The 16,968-nt window shown below is 34.8% G+C and overlaps 1 long non-coding RNA gene across 1 annotated transcript in view; it reads left to right on the plus strand.

Moving 5' to 3' along the window:
* Window positions 1-6,034: 6,034 nt before the first annotated feature.
* The window catches only part of LOC140728728 (uncharacterized), a 116,724-nt gene continuing 105,790 nt past the window's right edge, over window positions 6,035-16,968 (plus strand). The window contains exon 1 of the long non-coding RNA XR_012099172.1: window positions 6,035-6,163. This is a non-coding gene — a long non-coding RNA (uncharacterized lncRNA). The remainder of the gene's footprint in view (window positions 6,164-16,968) is intronic.

A 16,968-nucleotide genomic window follows, 5' to 3' on the forward strand; every position in this document is an offset into this window, starting at 1 on the left:
TGCCCATTTAGTATTTCAAACCAACATTCTTCTCTTTGTCTAAGTTATTCAGTAAAGTTTAATGCATGTTTTAGATCATTATTTTACCTTGCAATACAGCAGTCAACTACTGTAGAAACAAATTACATCACAGCTAGGTTCACTGTGACCAATTTAAATGTTTAAAATGTTTTGCATGGCTGAATTAATGATAGTATAGAAAGTTCTGTCAACATTCAATGTACTTCTTTAATCCATCAGATTAAAAGACTTCTTTTAAACCCATCTGATTCTGTGCTATAAAATATTAATTTAAACAGATAAAGGAATCAACCTTCAACCAGAATGACACTTATCCTGATGTGCCTAATTAGTATCAAAATGGAGATCAAGACAAAGATTGCAAAAGCCAATGAAGTGAACTTGTGAACAGAACACATTCAGGTTTTGACATTTCATCAAAATGAACAGGCTTTAATGTCCTTGATGAATGAGCTTCAAACTGCAATAACTGTTGGAAAATAACTGGCAGCTGGACTCAACTTATGAGCAATTTGGATATGCTTTGTATTTATGTGTACAGAACATGACAGTGTGTGAGAAGCATGTTGGTATTTGATGAAACAAGTAACACCAAGGCTTTCAAATACAAATGACCATGTTTTTATTGACAGTATTAATGAAACAGAAACTTAAATCTATTGCTCAGTCAGTGACTCTTTTCTGAGATCACTGAAGAATATAATCATGCATGATAGTGCATGTAGCTTTCAAAAATCTAATTTTGCTGTGTCACTTTTTGTGAGGGTGATAATATTTATTGAAAACTTCAAAAAGATGGAATAGAAAAGTAACGATCGTATCATACCTCACTTCTGAATTTTGTACATATGGTCCATGGAAGATGGGTTCAACTTAATAATATTAGTAATGCATGAATCGGTAAATGGCGTGCCTTAGCGAAAGGAACAAAAATTTGTGCAGAAATGATCAAGAACACATTCTGCAAATGAAAAGGTAATACTGGAAAGTATTTATGTTTGAGCAAGGTATTGGGTTATCTTTAGCGATAAACCTTGCTTTAATTGTTCATCTATAGGACAGTTTTTAAATGTGACATAAAATGATAAGCAGTCTAAAGATTTACAGGCTGCCCAGAGATCCACTCTTGACAGTATAATATGCAACAGAAGTACAAATTATACATTTTGCTAAAGAAGCCATACAACGTGTCACAACCACGGATTTGGCAGCGCAATAGATAGGGCATTTGCGCTTGTGAACTTGCACTTGTCAGGTAATTATTTTTTAACCATAATAGTATTTAACTCCATTCTTGTCATTGTAGTGTTTGTTGAGACCTGGACAGAGCACAGCAATGCTTCGCTGCTGTTTTACCTTCGGCCTTCCCTGAGATATTGGACTTTCAAATCAACTGACTCTGAAGACTAGCGGTATTCGTTTAATGTTTAGATGTTTAGCTGTTCTTTTCAGCTGCAGTGTAGGCTTCATTTTCCTTTTGAGAGTTTTAATTAATGGCCCTGTTTGGCCTAGTGTTTATTGTTTTATTTTCCCTTTAACACTGTTCATATTAAAGACTGTGAACTATCGACCTGCTTCAGTGTCTCTCACTCTGTACTTGGACCGTATCCGAATCTGGTAACACAATGAAAATATGATGAGATTCTGATCCTGAATGATTCACTCATCAATTAAAATTAGAGCCTCATTCTTATTAAAGTACACAGAATAAATTCAGTCCACTAACATCTCTCCTCACTCACAATTTATCTCATTCAACTTGTATAAATATATTAATCACAGCAGGGAACTAAAAAAGGGTAGCTGCACTCAGGGTATGAAAGGCAAATCTTTGAGGGGATCCATGGGATATGTGATGCCTTGAATGGGTACCTTGCAGCATTATTCACCAGTGTGAAGGACAGGGAGGATGGAGGGTTAGTGGATATATACAGAATGTTAATAGTTTGGAATATATGTGTATCAGGAAAGTGGAAGTGTTAGAGATATTGATACATATGAAAGGGGACAGATCCCTAATGCTTGATGAAATCAATCCCAGGGTGTTATGGAAAGCAAGGGAGAGACTGCCGGAAAGATTTTGCATAATCTTTAGCCATGAGTGAGGTATTGCTAGTTTTCATTCCCATCTTCTAGAAGGTTGGTAGGGCTAATCCAGAAAACCACAGGCCTGGGAGTCTCTCATCAATAGGAGAGAAACTATTGCAGAAGATTATTAAGGATAGGATTAATGATCACTTGGAAAGTTAAGTACTGATTGGAAGAGTCAGCATAGAAATTTGTTAGTCGATTCACAAATCTGACTGAGTTTTCTGAGGAAGTGACCAAGAAACTGATGAAGGCAAGGCAGTAGACTGGGTATAAATGGTCTTCAGTGTAAATGGATTTCACAAGGTCTTTCACAGTAGGTTAGTCCAGTAAGTTAAGGATCCGAGGTGTTTTGCTTAGTGATAATTAGTCAACTGGTAAATTGGTAAATTGGTTTATTATTCTGACATGTACTGAGGTAGTAGTGAAAGTTTGATTATGAGATGGGATGTCTGTATCCAGTGGTGAGACACAGGGATCAGTGCTGGGACCTTTGATGTTGGTCATATACAGTACTTTACGTCTCGGATGAGAATGCTGATCACACAGAGATTGGTGGAGTTGTATATGGCAAGGATATTTTTCAAAGGATACAGTGGGCCATGGATCTGTTTGAAAATTAGTGGTACAGATGTAGATAAAACTTAATCCAGATAAGTGTGAGGTACTGCGTTTTAAGTTGTCTAATACTGGCTGGACATATACAGTAACTGGAAAGAAACTTAGATATGTTTATGTACAGAGGGATGTTGGGATAAGTTTATAGCTCCCTGAATATGGCAACAGAGGTGGGTAGGGTTAAGAAGAAGGCAGCTTACCTTTATAGGAGGAGTATTGCTTAGAACAGCTGGGCCATTGTGTGTGCAGCTGCACAAGATATAGCCAAGGCCACACATGGAATAGTGTGTGCTGTTCTGGTCACCACACTGTGTAAAAAAATATATAGTTGCACTGGAAAGAGTGAAGGAAAGATTAACCTGAATATTACTTGGAATGGAGACTTTTATTACAAAGGGAGATTGAATAAACTATGATTGCTCTCATTGGAGTGCAGAAGGCTGAGAAGCGACCGTAGAAAAGTTTATAATACTATAAGGGCATACAGTAGACAGGATGGATAGTTAGAGGCTTGATTGAAGTGGAATCTAAAGCCAGAGGGTATAGTTTAAGGCTAAGAAATGAAATATTTGAAGAATACCTGAGGGAAAAGTTATTTTACAAATAGGATAGAAGGTATATTGAACATATTGCCTAAAGAGGAAGTGAAGGTGGAAGCAGCATTTGGACAGATACATGGGTAAGAGAGAGCCATGGGTAAAATGTAGAAAAATGGGATTTGCATAGGCATCTTTCTGGCATGGGTAAGTCAGGCTAAATACCATCTTAATCGCTATATACTATAATTTTCTGATTTTTGCTATATCATCAGCCTGCTTCTCCAACACAAAGTACTAGACGAGGAGATGTTTCCAAATAACTCATGGGAAAAGCCAAAAACAATCATCTTCCAGGCCCATCATAAATTCAATTTCCTGGTCATCATATACAATTCACTACTTAAATAATGCCCAAACCAATTCAGCCTTTCCTCAATCTTGACCACATATTTGAGCCTGAATGGAGCTTGGATCACATATCCATGTTAACATGATATTCTAACTCATCAGTGCCCTATCTCATATCTTATCTTTAGCTATGCCCTTATTAGCTTTCAACTTTATGCAACTCTCCCCGGAATAATTAATTCCGTTCTTCACAGGCATACTGCTTAAAAGCATCTTTTCATACTGCAGGGAGTAACGGATTCATCTCAATGCATCACAAGAACATCCCTCTCCATCATCAGAGTATCTACATACTTCAAGAAGGTAATGTCCATTATCAGTGGTTCCCAACCTGGGGTCCATGGACTCCTTGCTTAATGACACTGGTCTATGGCATTAAAAAGGTTGGGAACCCCTGCCCACCATCCAGCCATTTTGTCTTCTTGCAGCTACCATCAGGCAGAAGTTACAGATGCCTAAAGTCCCACACCACCAGGCTCAAGAAAAGTTACTCCCCTTCAATCAAGTGGTTCTTGAACCACCATGCACAACCATAGTCATTGCAGGTGTACAACACCATAACAACTTCGATCAATTTGCACAAGAATAAACTTCCTTTTTCATTTATTTCATGTGAAATTATGTTTAATTTATGTTTTTCTTATTAATTTATGTATCTGATGTTTGTGACTATGACCTGGTATGGCCTTTGAATAGAAAATCCTACAAAACGTAATGGATTCAGTCCAGTACACCATGGGTAAAGCCCTTCCAACCACTGAGCATATGTAGATGAAATGCTGCCATAGAAAAGCAGCAATATCATCAGAAATCTCTACCAGCCAGGCCATACTCTTTTCTTGCTGCTGCCATCAGGTAGAAGGTACAAGAGTCTTAGGCCTCACACCACCAGGTTCAGGAACAGTTAGAACTCTACATCCATCAGGCTCTTGAACAGAAGTGGATAACTACACTCTCTTGCCCATCCATCAAGATGTTCCCACAACCAGTGATCTCACTTTAAGGACTTTTTATCTTATTATCTCATGTTCTCACAATTCACTGCTACTTATTTATATTTGCATTTGCACAGTTTGTTGTCCTCTGCACTCAGGGTGATTTTTAATTGATGCTCTTATAGTTACAATTCTATACACTGGGGACTATGGACCGGTGAGTATACATAAGTTGTAAGAAAATTACTGGAGAAGATTCTTTGGGATAGGATATATGAGCATTTGGAAATCCATGGTCTAATTAGGGAGAACCAACATGGATTTATGAGGGACAGGTCTTGTCTTACCAACTTGATTGAGTTTTCTTGACAGGATGATGAGAGAGATTGACAAGGTAAGGGCAGTGGATGTTATCTACATGGATATTAGTTAAGTGTTTGACAAAGTCCCTTACAGGAGGCTAATTCAGAAGATTAAGATGCATGAGGTCCATGGTGAATTAGCTATTTGGATTCAGAATTGCCTTGCGTGCAGAGTACAGAGGTTAGAGGTTGAAGGGACATATCTTACATACTGTAAGTCAACAATCTGTGGTATTTGCTCAGTTTTTCCCTTCAATATGAAATGTTAATGGTTTCTCCTTCCATCGACACTCTTGGTTCAGAAGAGTTTTTCCAACATTTTCTAGTTCGTGCCCCCATTCTTCCGCACTTTAGTAAAGCCTTGATTTTTAAAAAATACTTCATCCTTGCTTTCAAATGACTGCATGGACTTACCCTCCATATAACTTGGTCCTGGCACAACAATCCTCTTTGATATCTGTGTTCTCCAATTCAGGCAACTTGATCGTCATATATAATCAGTGTATGTTGTGTGTTTAGAGGACTCTAAATTTCTCTCCAGCTTCAACTACTTTACCTTGCTGTCATATTTCTTTATTTGTCTCAACTTTTGCTTCATAAATTAACCTTCTGTGACATTACTGAAGGTGTTTTTATTATGATGTTAAAGGCACAACATAAAATCAATTCATGTTGTAACATGACAAACATTTTTCTTTCTATCTACGTAATATTGAAACCAACACTTTAAGCAATTGATATAAAATTCTGTATGTTCTGTAACTTTATTTCATGTGTAAATGTTCAAATACACAACTAAAAGATACATATCCTGTTGAAAGATGGGTTCTTCATAGCCTGAAGCAACTAGAGGAATCATTATTTTCAATTGATGAGCAATATCATAGACGATTCCCTTGACAGAGAAGTGAGTTCATCTCCTGAACCATGATGATGCAAAGCATTCTTCTGCACAGAATTCAATTACAGTTTATGTCTGCCTACAGTGATTGGCTGACAAAGATAACTATTCTATTAATAGTGGTGTCAATGTGAACTGAAGGGCATCACTTTTGATGTTGTCAGTCAAGCTGGGGAGGAGGGTGTAGAGACAGAATGTAGCCAAAACATCTTTCCAGATGGAAATGTGGTTAAGGGATTGAACAGGGAAAGATTCAGCGCCTTGCATTCTTTGAAGAAGTAATTCATGTAGGTGAGTAGTCAACAATATGTGCTTCACAGAGGGTTTTACATATTTTAGTCATTAAAAAATTGTCATAATAATAAAAGCATCTAAGTTTATACTGAAGACAAACTAACTCGTAAAGGAGTTGTGACAGAGAAATTAAAATAAATTCTTAAAAATATTTTGAAGTATATTTGTACAATTGGAAAATGGTAGAGCTTTATAAATAATATACTCTCAATTTTTTTCTGGTACTTGTCATAAACACAAACCTGGAGATTGTTCTATGCCTGTGCCCTTTTGGTTTTAAATTAGCGCAAAAGGTCATCCCACCACTGCTTGTGAAAATCACGTAATATAAATTTCACAGAGCAGTGCTGAAGGATTTTCCCTCTGCAAAGCCATGGTGAAGCTAATATTTTCACGCAGCTTTTAAAGGTGCATGTCAGTACATTAGCAATAGCTGTCCAGGAAGTATTGCTAATTTAAAACATAAATGAATAAATGAATGCTGCAATAGATGGGAGTAGGAAGGAATTACTTCTAGGTGTTGAGAGAAGTTTTGCCAGGCTGGTGGACTACAGTGCCTGCAGGAGGTATAGACAAAACAGTTGAGGTATGCATATCAGATTGCATTTGAGGTTATTCAATGGCAGAAATGTCAGTGACAACAAAATTGTAGAGCTTCATTGGAAAAAAACTGTTAGCAAAAGTTACTTGTTGCATGAGTGAATAAGAACTGTGAATTTTACATCAAGCTGGAGTTGAAATTTAAATGTTGCAATTTACATTTTGTAAGATGTTTTACTTTTGAAAAATAGCAAAAATAAACAGTGTGTCAAACAATGAGAAGATGAATATCCCACAGTAATGTACACAACAATCCTATAATATGATTATCTAGGTCTTGAAGTTTGCACTGTCAACTGTGGACTTGCTAATTGTCTAAATTTCAATTGTTTACAATACAATTGTGACTGTACTTCAGAAATACTTCAACAGCAGTTGATCATTAGGGAATTCTTAAGTAACCACTCATGAATGGTTCAGCAACTCGTAAGCCATGACGAAAATCCCAAACTTTCAATGTGATACAATATACAATATTTTGTAGTTGCTGGGGCAATATCAATAAAATGGGAGTTTTGGTTGGTTAGGAATCAGCTTTCTCTCAGTAGTAGCACTCCTGTCCTTGTGGCAAAGGTTATGTGTTCAAACCCACTTCACAGCAAGTGCAGTGATGAGTGAACGTTGTACTGTTGGAAGTACCACTTTATGCATGAGATGCTAATCTGTGGTCTTCTCTGAAAAATGTTGAAGATCCTACTTGAAGAATCCCTCTTCAAGTGGCCTCTACAGTGGCCAATATTTCTTCCTCAAAAATCATCCATAAAATGAAATAGTGGCACTAGATCATGATCACATAACAATCTGTACAACATTGGTCTGAAAAGAGACCACTTTGGCACTGAGTATTCTTCACAGGATCTCCATTTGCTGTAAAGCACTTTGGACACTGAGACAATGAAAGGCACTCTCAAAGTTCAATATTTTGTTTAGAGCACTCAATTTTAGTAAACTCTTTGTTAAACTCCTTGTAAAACTCTGTTATGATTCAACAAATGTCATTTTAAGTTACAATAACTTTATTGGATCAGCCAAACTCTGCCTTCTCACCACAAATTCAAACCTGCAGGTTGGAGCCTCATAGCAATCAGATTGGCCCCAGTTGTGGCTGTAGATGAAAATATGCGTTTTAATGGTGTTCTCTTCATTTGCAACAGTTTTCATTCGTTTTTTAAAATTCTATCTTAGCAAAGTAAATTCTAATTGAAAATGCTAATTCTAGATGACCAGTCAGTTCTTCTATAGCTGTTAATTGACTAATGTGCATTATGCTAGTTTAATAATATTCTCCTATCAAGGACTAGAATGCAATGAAAAACATAAACTATTTTGAATACCATATAAACTTTGTACCTTTTGTAAATTCCTAGCTTTTATAGCAGGTCTAACTTCCCTAGGGGTTTGTTCCAATTGCTGTACTTTCGAAATTTTCAAATAAATTGTAATTTCTGGACTTTTGCATTCTTAATAAAATGGTATTAAATTTATTATCATTACCAAGATGGTATTCCTGCAATATTTTCTTACTCTGAAATCAAATTCTGGTCCCCAGGAGGGGTCTTGCGCTGAAATATCATGTTTATTCATTTCCATAGTTGCTGGCTGACCTGCTGAGTTCCTCCAGCATTCTGTGTGAGTGACTTTGGCATGAAAATACATTTAAATTCAGGAGTTTAAAGTATTTAATTAAGGGAAAAGGTTGAAGCTTAACTTTCTTGGAAACATACACATTTAAATTGATGTATTAGCAGTATACAGGGCCTATAAAAAATTTTCACCCCCCAGAAGTTTTCCTGTTGTATTGCTTTACAATATTGAATCACGGTGGGTTTTTTTTTTGACACTGATCAACAGAAAAGGACTTTTTCATGTCAAAGTGAAAGCAGGTCTCCACTAAGTGATCTAAATTAATTACAAATATAAAACACAAAATAATTAATTGCCTAAGTATTCACAATGTAAATGGAGATCACCACATGCAGTCAAGCTGTGTTGATCGATTGTAGTACAAATACACCTATATCTGGAAGGTCCAACTATTGGTGAGTCAGTATCCTGGCAAAAACTACTCTATGAAGACAAAAGAACAGTCTAAGCAATTCCACAAAACGGTTATTGCAAAGCACAAGTCAGGAGATAGATACAAGAAAATTTCCAAGTCACTGAATATCCCTTGGAGTATAGTTATGTCAATCATCAAGAAATGGAAAGAATATGGCATAGTTGTAAATCTGCCTAGAGCAGCCCGTCCTCAAAAACTGAGGGACCATGCAAGAAGCGGACTCATGAAGGAGGCCACCGAGAGTCCTATGACAACTCTGGAAGAGTTACAAGCTTCAGTGGCTGAGATGGGAGAGACTGAGCATACAACAACTGTTGCCCATGTGCTTCACTGGTCGCCGTTTTATGGGAGAGTGACAAAGAGAAAGCCACCGTTGTAAAAAAACTCACGTGAAATCTTGGCTAGAGTTTGCCAAAAGGCATGTGGGAGAGCCTGGAGTCAGCTGGAAGAAGATTCTATGGCTAATGAAACCAAAATTGTGCTTTTTAGCCATTGGACTAAATGCTATATTTGGCATGAGCCAAACACTGCGCATCATCAAAAAATCACCATCCAATCCCCACAGCATAGTAGTGGCTGCATCATGCTGTGGGGATGCTTCACTGCAGCAGGCCCTGGAAGGCTTGTGAAGGTAGAGGGTAAGATGAATGCTGCAAAATACTGGGGAAATCCAGGAGGAAAACTTGACATATTCTGCAAGAGAATTGCAGCTTGGGAGAAAATTTGTTTTCCAGCAAGACCATGACCCCAAGTGAAAACCTAAAGCTGCGCAGGAATATCTTAAATATCTTATCTGTCAGATCATTCCCCTTTGATAATGACAATGATAATGATGGATAAGGAGAAATCGATCTATAGATGGAGATTTAATTCAATTTTATTAAAACGTCAAGATTTTTGTGATTTTATGAAAAAACAAATTCAATTTTTTTTGGATACAAATCTACATTCAGTTGAGGATAAAATTGTATTATGGGAAGCGATGAAAGCATATTTAAGGGGTCAGATTATAAGTTATACATCTAAAATTAAGTGGGAATATGCAGCAGAAATAGATCAATTGGAAAAAGATATCATAAAGTTAGAAAAAGAATCTCAAAGATATATGACAGAAGAAAAACGAAGACAACTTGTTAATAAAAAACTATAATATAATACACTCCAGACATATCGTACAGAAAAATTAATTATGAGAACTAAACAGAAATATTACGAATTAGGTGAAAGATCACATAAAATTCTTGCTTGGCAGTTGAAAACAGAACAGGCTTCTAAAACAATAAATGCAATTAGAACAAGTGTAAATAAGGTTACTTATAAGCCTTTAGAAATTAATGAAACTTTAAAAAAATTTTATACTGAACTATATCAATCAGAATCACAAAATAAGATTGCTGAGATAGATAAATTTTTATCACAAATAACCCTTCCAAAATTAAATTTGGAAGAACAGAAAGGATTAGATATGCCCTTTACATTAAAAGAGGTTGAAGAAGCTTTAGGATCACTTCAGAGTAATAAATCCCCAGGAGAAGATGGTTTTCCTCCTGAATATTATAAAAAATTTAAAGATTTATTAATTCCTCCTTTTATGGAATTAATATACCAAGTGGAAAGAATGCATAAACTCCCACAATCTTTTTTAACAGCGATCATAACTGTATTGCCAAAAAAAGATAGAGATCCTTTAAAACCAACATCATATAGGCCTATTTCTTTGTTGAATACAGATTATAAAATACTAGCAAAAATTTTATCTAATAGAATTTCTAAATATTTACCAAAATTAATACATATGGACCAAACAGGTTTTATTATAAACAGACAATCAATGGATAATATAACCCGGTTACTTAGTATAATTCATTTGGCACAAAAAAGAGAGGAAATGAGTGTGGCAGTTGCTTTGGATGCAGAAAAAGCATTTGATAGATTGGAATGGGATTTTTTATTTAAGGTATTGGAAAAATATGAGTTAGGAAAATCTTTTATACAATGAATTAAAACTTTAACTACTAATCCTCAAGCTAAAGTAGTTACAAATGGTCAGATTTCAACACCATTTTGCTTAACAAGGTCAACTAGACAAGGCTGCCCATTATCACCTGCTTTATTTGTATGGCAATAGAACCATTAGCTGGATTAATTAGAACAGATTCAGACATTGGGGGTTTTAGAGTCAATCAAGAAGAATATAAGATTAATTTATCTGCTGATGATGTTTTGATTTATTTAACAAACCCATTGCAATCTTTGCAAAGATTATCTTTTAGATTGGAAGAATATGGGAAAATATCAGGGTATAAAGTAAATTGGGATAAAAGTGAAATTTTACCCCTTACCAAAGGAAATTATAATCAATGACAATTAGTAACTCAATTTCGATGGTCAATAAATGGGATAAAATATTTAGGTATTAGAGTTGATAATGATGTAAAAAATTTATATAAACAAAATTATTTGCCATTATTAAAAAAAATAAAAGAGGATCTTGATAAATGGATGATGTTACCAATAACATTAATAGGTAGAGTTAATGCTGTAAAAATGAATGTATTTCCTAGATTGCAATATTTATTTCAAACTTTACCAATACAATTACCTCAGAAGTTTTTTCAAGAACTGAATAAATATGTAAGGAAATTTCTTTGGAAAGGAAAGATGTCAAGAATATCATTGGAAAAATTGACATGTAAATTTGATTTCGGAGGGTTACAACTTCCAAATTTTAAGAATTATTATAAAGCAAATCAACTTAGATTTATTGCGTCTTTTTTTGATGAAGAGAAACCGGCATGGATTAGAATAGAATTAGATAAGATAGGAGAAAACATACCAGAAGATTCTATATATAAATGGGAATCCAAATGGATACCGGAAAAAAAAGAATCTCCTATATTAAGACACTTGATTGATTTATGGAATAAGGTAAATATGGACGATGAGATAAAGAAATCTTTATTAGCAAAAAGAACTTTAATTCAAAATAGGCTTATTCCTTTTACAATGGATAATAAACTTTTACATAATTGGTTCCAAAAGGGGATTAAATATATAGGTGATTGTTTTGAAGGAGGTATATTGATGTCGTTTGATCAATTAAAAAATAAATATAAAATATCAAATAACACTCTTTTCTGTTATTTTCAATTAAAAGCTTATTTACGAGAAAAGCTGGGTCAAACAATGTTGATACCAAAACCTAGTGAAATAGAAATATTAATTCAGAAGGGAAAAATTAAAAAATTTACATCTTGTATGTATAATTTGATTCAAAAACAGACAATTAAATCAGGAATTCATAAATCAAGACAAAAATGGGAATCTGATTTGTATGTTAAAATTGATGGAAAAAAACTGGTCAAGATTATGTTCTGATAGTATGAGAAATACAATAAATATTTGACTTAGATTAATACAATATAATTTTTTACATCAATTATATATAACACCATAGAAAATAAATAGATTAAATTCAAATATGCCTGACCAATGTTTTCGATGTAATCAAGAAATTGGTACTTTTTTACATTCTACTTGGTCTTGTTTTAAAATTCAACCATTTTGGATAAATTTAAGACTTTTATTGGAACAAATTACTGGAGTACAACTCCCACATAGTCCACTATTATTTTTATTAGGAGACATTGAAGGGACAGTACCGAAACTTAAATTGAATAAGTATCAGAAAAAATTTATAAAAATTGCACTGGCAGTAGCCAAAAAAGTTATCGCAGTTACTTGGAAATCTGATTTATATTTAACTATGGATCATTGGAATAATGAAATACATAGTTGTATTCCACTTGAAAAAATTATGTACAATCTAAGAAATGAATATGATATATTTTTGAAAATTTGGTTCCCATACTTACAAAGGATAGGATTAAATACATAGGTCCTTTGAAGATAAAATTATAAAGTAATGGGGAAAAGTAAAACTAAATACTAAAATTATTTTGAAGTCCATGGAACATGCGGGGATCCTCCGATATCCAGGCAATCTTTCTCTTCTTTTTTTTCTTTCTTTAGATAAGAGTTAAGGGGGGAGGGTTAAGGGGAGGGGGGAGGGTTAATATTATTTTTCTTACTATTTTATATCACATTTATTCTTTGTAATTTCTAAAATTAAATAAATAAATAAATAAATAGATTTTTAAAAAGGAATATCTTAAATATAACAAAGTTAATGAACTGGAGTGGCCAAATCAGAGTCCAGATCTCAACCCAACTGAGAATTTGTGGCTGGACTTGAAGAGGGCTGTTCACTCACAATCGCCATGTAATCTGACAGAGTTTAAGCAGTTTTGTAAAGAAGAATGGGGAAAAATTGTAGTGCCCAGATGTGCAAAGCTGATAGAGACCTATCCACACAGACTCAAGGCTGTAATTACTGTCAAAGGTGCATCTATTAAATACTGACTTGAAGACGGTGAATATTTATGCAATCAGTTATTTTGTGTTTTATACTTGTAATTAATTTAGATCACTTTGTAAAGATATGTTTCACTTTGACACTAAAGACTCTTTTTGGGTTGATCAGTGTAAAAAAACATATTAAATCCACCGTGATTCACTGTTTAACAATAAAACATGAACGCCTCGAAGGGGGTGAATACTTTTCATAGACACTGCACATAATGCTGGCAGGAAAGGTGTATTGAGTCAAGCCTTTACATTCAAAGTACCATTGTCTCAATCACTTGAATGAAGTCTGTTCTTGCCTCTTCTGCCTACCGACACAACTATCTACATCTTTTGACAGTATCTGGTGTTTGTATCAATTTCTGTACTGCAGCACTTTAATTGAAAGGTAATGGTACTTGCGTTTTATTAATGGAATTGTTTTGCCTTAATTCCATCACACAGAACAATCAAACTGTGCATCATGCTGTTTTGGCATCTCGACTATTGCTCACGACTTTCAGAATTGCTCCTGACAAATTTGCCATACAGAGTCATTAAATTTTCTGTAGGTAATTTAAATTAGAGTATCACAGTATTGCAGAAGTAATAACTTAAGGTGCCCAGTTCAGTACTGTCTATGCAGTGTTTGTATGTTCTTCTAGAGTCAGACCAGGTGACTCAACTTTTTTTTCCAACTGGTAATGGATGGTTAACTAGTCTCTGTAAGTTATCTATAAGTATAGCCAAATTAATCAAAACTAAGTATTGGGAGGTGTGAGGTAAGGTTGAATAAGGTCAGTGAATAAGATTCAAGATTCGTTTATTTGTCAAAGAACATATAAATTATACAGCCTTGAGATTTGCTTGCTCACAGTTAGCCACAAAGCAAGAAACCCGAAAGAATCCAATTTAAAGTAAAAAAAAGAATAAAGAGAAAAGACCAACAGTCTGTGTCGAGTAGAAAGAACAAATAAATTTAAAAAATCATGCAAACAATTGAGGTGAACAACACAGCAGAATAAGTTTCAGGTCTTAAAAAGGAGGAAGAAGGGGTTAAATGGGATTTATCGCTTGAGATGAAAAGGTTTCCATCTGTTTAAATTTTAGAACCCCACTTCTATGTATTTTGTAGCCCGGGAAAAAAATATACACGCAGGACAACAAATACTTGTTCAAGTTTTTAATTTCTTTATCTGTTTTAGATGTTTTAATGCAGAAAGAGGGTATCAAAACAAAATAAAAGACAAAATGAATAAAAAAAACACAGTTCATGCTGTTATAATCTCAGCTTAATTTTATTCCACACACTTGTGTATCATTGGTTACATATACAGTATGAACATAAATAAAACATAATATACAAAACCAATATGGTAGTGGCAATTCAAATAAAAACAATACAAACAACATTAGAATCCCACCAACCCTGTACCTTATGCACAACATCAAAAATATGAATAAATATATCTCAACTTAACTAAGAGATATACTCACTTTTGGCACACATGTGCTTAACTTCCAAACACATATAGGCTAGAAACAAGTTCGCTTCACTCATGCTACGTCAACAGGGATTAACACATTCACATTACTCAGTTACATTTATATTCAGTCATGAACAAAATAAACAAAATAAACCTTTACAAGAATTTTTACAATATATTGCCTTGTAGCTGAATTTCTAGAAAAACTATTCTACTAGGCCGATAAGGAACTTTGCACCATGCTATCCAGCACCAAGAACTTACCACGAAAATCTAAAGCATCTGCATGTAAACATGTCAAATTACTGATATTCTACAAACGTAGATTTACAAATAAAGTATAAATGAATTTACACGGATATTTTCAAGTATTATTCACCTTTCCTCACCATATGACTAGCATTTGAAATTCTTTCCTGAACCTTGTAACTCTCCTTTCTACTCCACACGTGCAAAATGATGTCACCGTCTTCTCTTAAAGGCACAGGCAGCCATTTTAGCATTAGCAGGGTGAATACATGAGTGCACGTCAATAATAAAAACTGATATTCAACATCCAACTGCTTACATTTATTTATAAAAATGAGCATAAATTAAGCAGCAGGTGAGGATCCCATCAATAGATTCCTGCAGAATCTGATAGATCTACCTTCTTCCTAGTAATATCTGATAGTTAATTGGATTTGTTCCCCTAGAACAGAACTCAGTGGATAGTCCTTTATAAATCCTCTACTTTGTCAAGGACAAAGTACCATGTCCACTACCATGTGGTTGATTGTCACTGACAATATGGAGGAGGCATTACTTGAGGCACCAGCCTGGAGACCTTTTTTCACTATTATATACCAAGAGAGTATATAGGGGTTTTCTGCAGCTTGAAGCATTGTTAAAGTTCTGTCCATAAACATCTTGGATGCCAGCTAAAAAACTTTGGCCAGTTCTCTAAGACCCTCCTGATGGGAGCAAAGGTGGTACCCAATGTCTGCAGCAATCGTTTTTTCTTATTATATCTGAGTGTCTTTGTAGTCTTCGTCATGGAGACCTAAAGACGTTCATTAAATAGGTGATCTTGCCTCTGCTCCAGAGTAACAAATTAAATATCAGATGTTACTTGGAAGAAAATGGATCTATCAGTTTCTGCAAGAATCTATTGATAAGAACCACACATGCTGCTTAATTGCCTATCATGTTTATTAAGGGGAAATAGTTATCATCTGCTAACTGAGGTAAGGTTAGGCCTTTCCTGTGGGTTAGTGGACAATACTTCAGTATGTACACTTACTCGTAAGTTGTGATATTGTTCCACCACAAAGAAATAAGCATTACAACTAGCCTGACAACTCGGTGTACCTTTAATTAAATACTGCAATATTAGAGGTGTCACCTTTCATGTGAGAGTTTAAATCTAGCTCCATCTATCCCCTCAATTCAATTAACATTGGCCAAAATTTCCAGAATATGAAATTATAGTTCTGTGAGTAACTTTTAGGATACATGTCAAAAACTGACAAGATATTTGTGAATGCTAGACGAATCAATATTGGCTCTAAAGCCCGGCTCCTAACACTTAATCAGCTTTGTACTAAATGAATTCCAAAACTGGTAGGTGCACAAATTTCCTGAGGCTTGCCAGTAGTTACAGAAGACAAAGAACAACAAGTTAGATCTGGGGAGAGATTAGTATGGAACAATTATTTTTAAATTGTTTTTAGAACGTAGATATCAGATCTTGTACATAAATTTATTGTCCATAATTAATTATCACCAGCACCAAAGAGGCTGTTCAGAGCCATCCTCATTCATTGGTCAGGCGTAAGCCTGTCCTGATAAGGATGGAAGATGTTTCTCTGAATGGTGAACCAAATGCTTATTTTCAAGCATCTCATAATGCCATGTTCATTATCACTAGGTTATCTGTGAATATTCAGATATTTTTATTGAGTTAGTTGTATTTAAAATCCCCACCCGTCATGCTAGGATTTGTACTTACATTTTGCGTTATTGGTCCAGATCTTTGGTTTCTTCTTTAGCTTAAGAATTTATGACATTTTGTCCATGAATGAAATAATCGATGTAATGTAATCTTGAAAGATTTGCATCATCATGAATATTTGTGAATATTAGAAACATTAAATTTCTTAACAGTTTTGATAGCTGGTTCAGACTAGGCTTGACCTCTTGCAAGAGGCTTCTGCCAAATTCAAGACCAGAAGGTCCTGTGAAGTGCTTTATTGATCAAGTTAGATGCAGCT

This window comes from Hemitrygon akajei, chromosome 6, assembly GCF_048418815.1.
Source record: "Hemitrygon akajei chromosome 6, sHemAka1.3, whole genome shotgun sequence".
Classification (NCBI taxonomy): Eukaryota; Metazoa; Chordata; class Chondrichthyes; order Myliobatiformes; family Dasyatidae; genus Hemitrygon; species Hemitrygon akajei.